Source organism: Nicotiana tomentosiformis, chromosome 4 (genome assembly GCF_000390325.3).
Source record: "Nicotiana tomentosiformis chromosome 4, ASM39032v3, whole genome shotgun sequence".
Classification (NCBI taxonomy): Eukaryota; Viridiplantae; Streptophyta; class Magnoliopsida; order Solanales; family Solanaceae; genus Nicotiana; species Nicotiana tomentosiformis.
Genome location: NC_090815.1, coordinates 101,883,144 through 101,889,425, shown reverse-complemented (window position 1 = coordinate 101,889,425; position 6,282 = coordinate 101,883,144).

Below are 6,282 nucleotides of genomic sequence, written 5' to 3'. Positions count from 1 at the left end.
GGTTTCATACCCTCAAAACCAGATTTAAAGCTGTTACTTACCTCAAACGCGCAAAATTGTACTTCGCAATGCCTTTGCCCCTCGAATCAATCTCCAAACACTCTGAATCTAGCCATAAGCAGTACGAGATAGTCAATATTGGTTAAAAGGATCAATTCCACAAAAAAACTACTAAAATATAGACCAAAATCCGAAATCGGCTCAACCCGGCCCCCGGGCCCACGTCGTGAAACCCAACGAAAGTCACAAAACCCGAAAGCCTACTCACCCACGAATCTAACCATACCAAATTTATAAAAATCCGGCCTCAATTGCCCCTCCAAAACCCCAAAGTTCACTCTCCACTTCCCAAGCCCTAAACCCCCAAATTGCCAACTCAAATTCCTAATTATGTTATGAAGGAAGCCATAGATTCGCAAAATTTAGACCAATCCGGGTTAGAATTACTTACCCCAACGTATTCCTTGAAAATACTCAAAAGGTTGCCTCTCTCCCGAGCTTCTCAAGTCCAAAAATAAAAAATGAAAGTCCAACACTCGAGCTGGTGTTTTTCTGCCCAGAAATACCGCACCTGCGGTCCTCTTGTCGCTTCTGTGATGCCGCACCTGTGGAAACTCCATCGCAGGTGCGGATTTCACTTAAAAATCCTGACCTCGCTCCTGCGGCCCCAAGACCGCATCTCCGCCTATCGCATGTGCGGGAATCCATCGCACCTGCGGCCATCCTTCGCACCTATGCCCAGCTGCCCACATCTACGACCCTTGCAGGTGTAGAAAAATCTTCGCACCTACAGCTCCTACCCAGCTCCTTATTGGCCGCATCCGCGGATCCTTCTTCGCTATTGCGGTCTTGCACCTGTGGTTCCCACTCCGTAGGTGCGGTTACACCAGTACCAGCAACTTCTGTTGCATTTCCTTAACTCCCATCAAGCCGGTAACCACCCAAAATCATCCCGAGGCCTCTGGGACCTCAACCGATCATACTAACAAGTCATATAACCCCATGCGAACTTGGTCAAACCTTTGAATCACTCAAGACAACCTCAAAACACCAATTACACCCGGATTCAAGCCTAAAGAACTTCTAAACTTCCAAATTCCACAAACGACGACGAAACCTACCAAACCACGTCCGATTGACCTTAAATTTTACACACAAGTCAAAAATGACACCACGAACCTATTCCAACTTCCAGAAATCCAATCCGACCCCAATATCAAAATTTCCACTGCCGGCCAAAATTGCCAAAATTCCAACTTTCTCCAATTCAAGACAGAACTCCAAATCACATTCCGGACGCGCTCCTTAGTCCAAAATCACCTAACGGAGCTAATGGAATCATAAAAATTCAAATCCGATATCGTTTTCCCACAAGTTGACATCCGGTCGACTTTTCTAACTTAAGCTTCCAATTAAGAGACTAAGTGTCTCAATTCACTCCAAAACCACTCCGAACCCGAACCAACCAACCCAGTGAGACATAATACGGTTGTAAAGCACAAAAAAAGTAGAATTGGGGGAAACGGGGCTATAACTCTCGGAATGACCGGCCGGGTTGTTACATCCTCCCCCTCTTAAACAAACGATAGTCCTCGAACGGGTCTAGAACCTTAACTGGAGTCTCAAACAGGTGTGGATATCTGCTCCGCATCTCCCGCTCGGTCTCCCAAGTGGCCTCCTCTACAGGCTAACCTCTCCACTGCACCTTCACTGAAGCTATATCCTTTGACCTCAACTTCTGAACCTGCAACTCCAAAATGGCCACCGGCTCCACATCATAAGTCATATCACTATCCAACTGAACCGTGCTAAAATCCAAAACATGGGATGGATCACCGATATACTTCAGGAGCATAGAAATATGAAATACTGGATGCAGACACAACAAGTTAGGTGGCAAGGGAAGTTGTAAGCCACCTTCCCTATCCTCTGAAATACCTCCAAAGGCCCAATGAACCGGGGGCTCAACTTGCCCCTCCTCCCAAACCTTATAACACCCTCCATACGTGCTACTTTCAGCAGAACCTTCTCCCCAACCATGAAAGACACATCATGGACCTTCCTGTCAGCATAGCTCTTCTGCCTAGACTACGTCGTGCGAAGCTGCTCCTGAATCAATTTCACCTTGTCTAATGCATCCTAGACCAACTCTGTCCCCAAGAGCCTAGCCTCACCCGGCTCAAACCATCCCACTGGATATCTACACCGCCTCCCATATAAAGCCTCATACGGAGCCATCTGAATGCTCGACTAATAACTGTTGTTATATGCAAACTCCGCGAGCGGCAGAAACTGGTCCCATGAACCCCCAAAATCAATGACACAAGCGCGTAACATGTCCTCCAATATCTGGATAGTGCGCTCGGGCTGTCCGTCCATCTGAGGGTGAAGGGTTGTGCTCAACTCAACCTGAGTACCCAACTCTCGCTGCACGGCCCTCCAAAACTGCGATGTAAACTGTGTGCCTCTATCCCAAATGATGGAAATTGGGACACCATGAAGGTGAACAATCTCTCGGATGTAAATCTCAGCCAATCGCTCTGAAGAGTAAGTAGTACCAACTGGAATGAAGTGCGCGGACTTGGTCATCCGATCCACAATCACCCAAATAGCATCGAACTTCCTCGAAGTCTGTGGGAGCCCAACTACGAAATCCATGGTGATTCGCTCCCACTTCCACTCTGGGATCTCTAACCTCTGAAGCAAGCCACCCGGTCTCTAATGCTCATACTTAACCTGCTAACAGTTGAGACACCGAGCCACAAACCCAACTATATCTTTCTTCATCCTCCTCCACCAATAGTGTTGTCTCATATCCTGGTACATCTTCGTGGCACCCGGATAAATGGAATACCGCGAGCTGTGGGCCTCCTCAAGAATCAACTCCCGAAGCCCATCCACATTGGGAAAACATATACGGCCCTGCATTCTCAACATGCCATCATCACCAATAGTCACATCTCTAGCATCACCTCGCCGAAACCTATCCTGGAGGACGAGCAGATGGGGGTTATCATACTGATGCGCTCTGATACGATCATAAATATAAGACTTAGAGACCACACAAGCCACTACCTGACTCAGCTCCGAAATATCCAATCTGATAAGCTAGCTAGCTAAGGCCTGAACATTCAATTCCAAGGGTCTTTCTCCAGCTGGAAGATACACTAAACTCCCCAAACTCTCCGCCCGGCGACTCAAGGCATCGGCCACTACATTGGCCTTCTCGGGATGGTACAAAATGGTGATATCATAGTCCTTAAGAAGCTACAACCACCTCCGCTGACGCAAGTTAAAATCCTTTTATTTGAACAGATGTTGCAAACTTCGATGATCAGTTAAATCTCATAATGGACACCGTACAAATAGTGCCACCAAATCTTCAAGGCGTGAATAATAGCTGCTAACTCAAGGTCATGGACAAGATAGTTCTTCTCATGGGTCTTCAACTGGCGTGAAGCATAAGCAATCACTCTACCCTCTTGCATCAGAACACACCCAATACCGATCCGCGAGGCATCACAATACACTGTGTAAGAACAAGAAGCTGATGGTAGGACTAGAACGGGAGATGTGGTCAAAGTAGTCTTGAGCTTCTGAAAGCTCTCCTCGCACTCATCCGACCACCTGAATGGAGCACCCTTTTGGGTCAATTTGGTCAAGGGCGATGCAATAGATGAAAAACCCTCCAAAAAATGACTGTAATAGCCTGCCAAACCAAGAAAGCTCCTAATCTCCGTGGCTGAGGACGGTCTAGGCCAACTCTGCACTGCCTCTATCTTCTTTGGATCCACCTGAAAGATGGAGGGTGGATTCTCCCAAACCTCTACAATCGACGCTGCTCATCATCAGGCATGACAGGAACCACATAGTCCTGAGCAGCTACAACCGGCTGGGCTGGTGGTGCCCCAGATGTCTGGAATCCTTGTACCACCTGCTCTGGTTTGCGGGCGGCGGGAGTCTGAGCACCTCCCCCAGCTTCAGAAGTGGCTGCTATGGCCGGAACAGAGACCGCCTGAGCAAGACTGGTACACGCAGTCAGAATCTGAGCTAAGGCCTCCTGAAGGTCTAGAATCACAATAGGCACAGGTGGTGCCTGAGTTGGTCCCACCGGCTCATCCACAATTGGAGCCTGCTCCTGAACTAGGGAAACTAGTAGATTTGCAGGTACTGCCCTAGCTGTGGTAAGAGATGCACCTCTGCCCCTACTACGACCTCTACCGCGACCTTGGCCTCTCGCGGCCCTGACTGGTGGTACTGGTGGTTGTCCCTCTTGCCCCATAGCACGCGTCCTCACCATCTGTGAGAGAATTAGAACAACAAAAATTTAGTTACAAGAATCAAAAGATTCGCACGACAAGAATTCAAGAATGTGAAGTTTCCTAAAGGTTCGGTAGCCTCTCGAAGATAAGTACAGACGTCTCCGTACCGACCCGCAAGACTCTACTAAACCTGCTCATGACTCGTGAGACCTATGTAACCTAGGCTCTGATACCAACTTGTTACGAACCAAAACCTAACCCGTCGTGATGGCGCTTATCGTGATACTAGGCAAGCCGACATTTCCAAAACACTTTCAACATTTAACAAAAATGAATTAAGACATTTAAAATAACCGCAGTTTTTCATAAAAACTGACTAAAACCCAAAAACATAAATGCGGAAAAATAACCCGGAATCGGGGTGTCCCTGAGTCATGAGCATCTAGATATCCAGTTTAATACAAATAGTGTCTATGTATTAATACACAAAAGAGAGAAAACATAGAAGGAGAGACAAGGTCAGCGGACGCCGATAGCTACCTTGTAGTCTCTGATACTTGATCACGCACGAACTCAACGACCTCCGTGATCAAACACACCTGGATCTGCACATGAAGTGTAGGGTGTAGCATGAGTACAACCAACTCAGCAAGTAATAAAAAAAAATAAAGAACTGAGAAGGTAGTGACGAGCTATACAATACAGTTCATTTTCAATAATTCCAGCAAATAGTAGATATGCTTTCAAATCCGGCAGTTCAAGTCAAATCAATTTATACAGTTATAGTGCAGGTAATCCGGATATAGAATCTTTCAAAAAATTTACAACAATGACAGATAACAACTAAGTGCATCAACAAATAAAAAACAAGTACAGCCTCTCAGGGCAACAGACACTCAACTCGTCACAATAGCTCAATCACTCGGCTCTCAGCCCTCAGTACTCACACTCAATAGGTACCTGCGCTCACTAGGGGTGTGCAGACTCCGGAGGGGCTCCTTTCAGCCCAAGCGCTATATCGTTGCGGCGTGCAGCCCGACCCAATCATATAAGTAGCCATAAGGCTCCTTGCGGAGTGCAACATGATCCACAATCCATAAATAGCCATAAGGCTCGTTGCGGCATGCAACCCGATCCATATACCCTCGCATACCTCACAACTCGGCACTCAGGCCCTACCTCAGTCACTGACCTCTCCAGCCCCTCGGGCTCACAGAATATCACAATAATCAGTCCAAATAAAGAATACAACAAGTATCAACAAGAAATGAGAGGGAACAGAGATATAAAACACAAGTAAGACTGTGACTGAGTATAAAACTGAAATTAGCAGTCAATCCAATAAGTACTCGACCTCTACGGGTCCCAACAGTGATAACATATAGCCTAAGCATGGTTTCTAACATGAATGGCAGTCAAATTTCTAGAAGACAGAGGGAACATAAAATTAACAATGAGCTATTCGACTTTACAGTCTCGCGGGATGGACCAAGTCATAATCCCCCATGGTGCACACTCACACGCCCGTCACCTAGCATGTGCGTCACCTCCAAACACTCACATCATACCAATCCTCGGGGTTTCATACCCTCAAAACTAGATTTAAAATTGTTACATACCTCAGACGCTCAAAAATCCTACTCCACAATGCCTTTGCCCATCGAATCAATCTCCAAACGCTCTGAATCTAGCCATAAGCAGTACGAGATAATCAATATTGGTTAAAAAGATCAATTCCACAAGAAAACTACTAAAATATAGCCCAAAATCCGAAATCGACTCAACCTTGTCCCCCGGGCCCACGTCTCGAAACCCGATGAAAGTCACAAAACCCGAAAGCCTACTCACCAACGAATCTAACCATACCAAATATATAAAAATCCGACCTTAATTGCCCCTCCAAAACCCCAAAGTTCACTCTCCAATTCCTAAGCCCTAAACCCCCAAATTTTCAACTCAAATCCCTAATTAGGTGGTGAAGGAAGCCATAGATTCACGAAATTTAGAACAATCCGGGTTA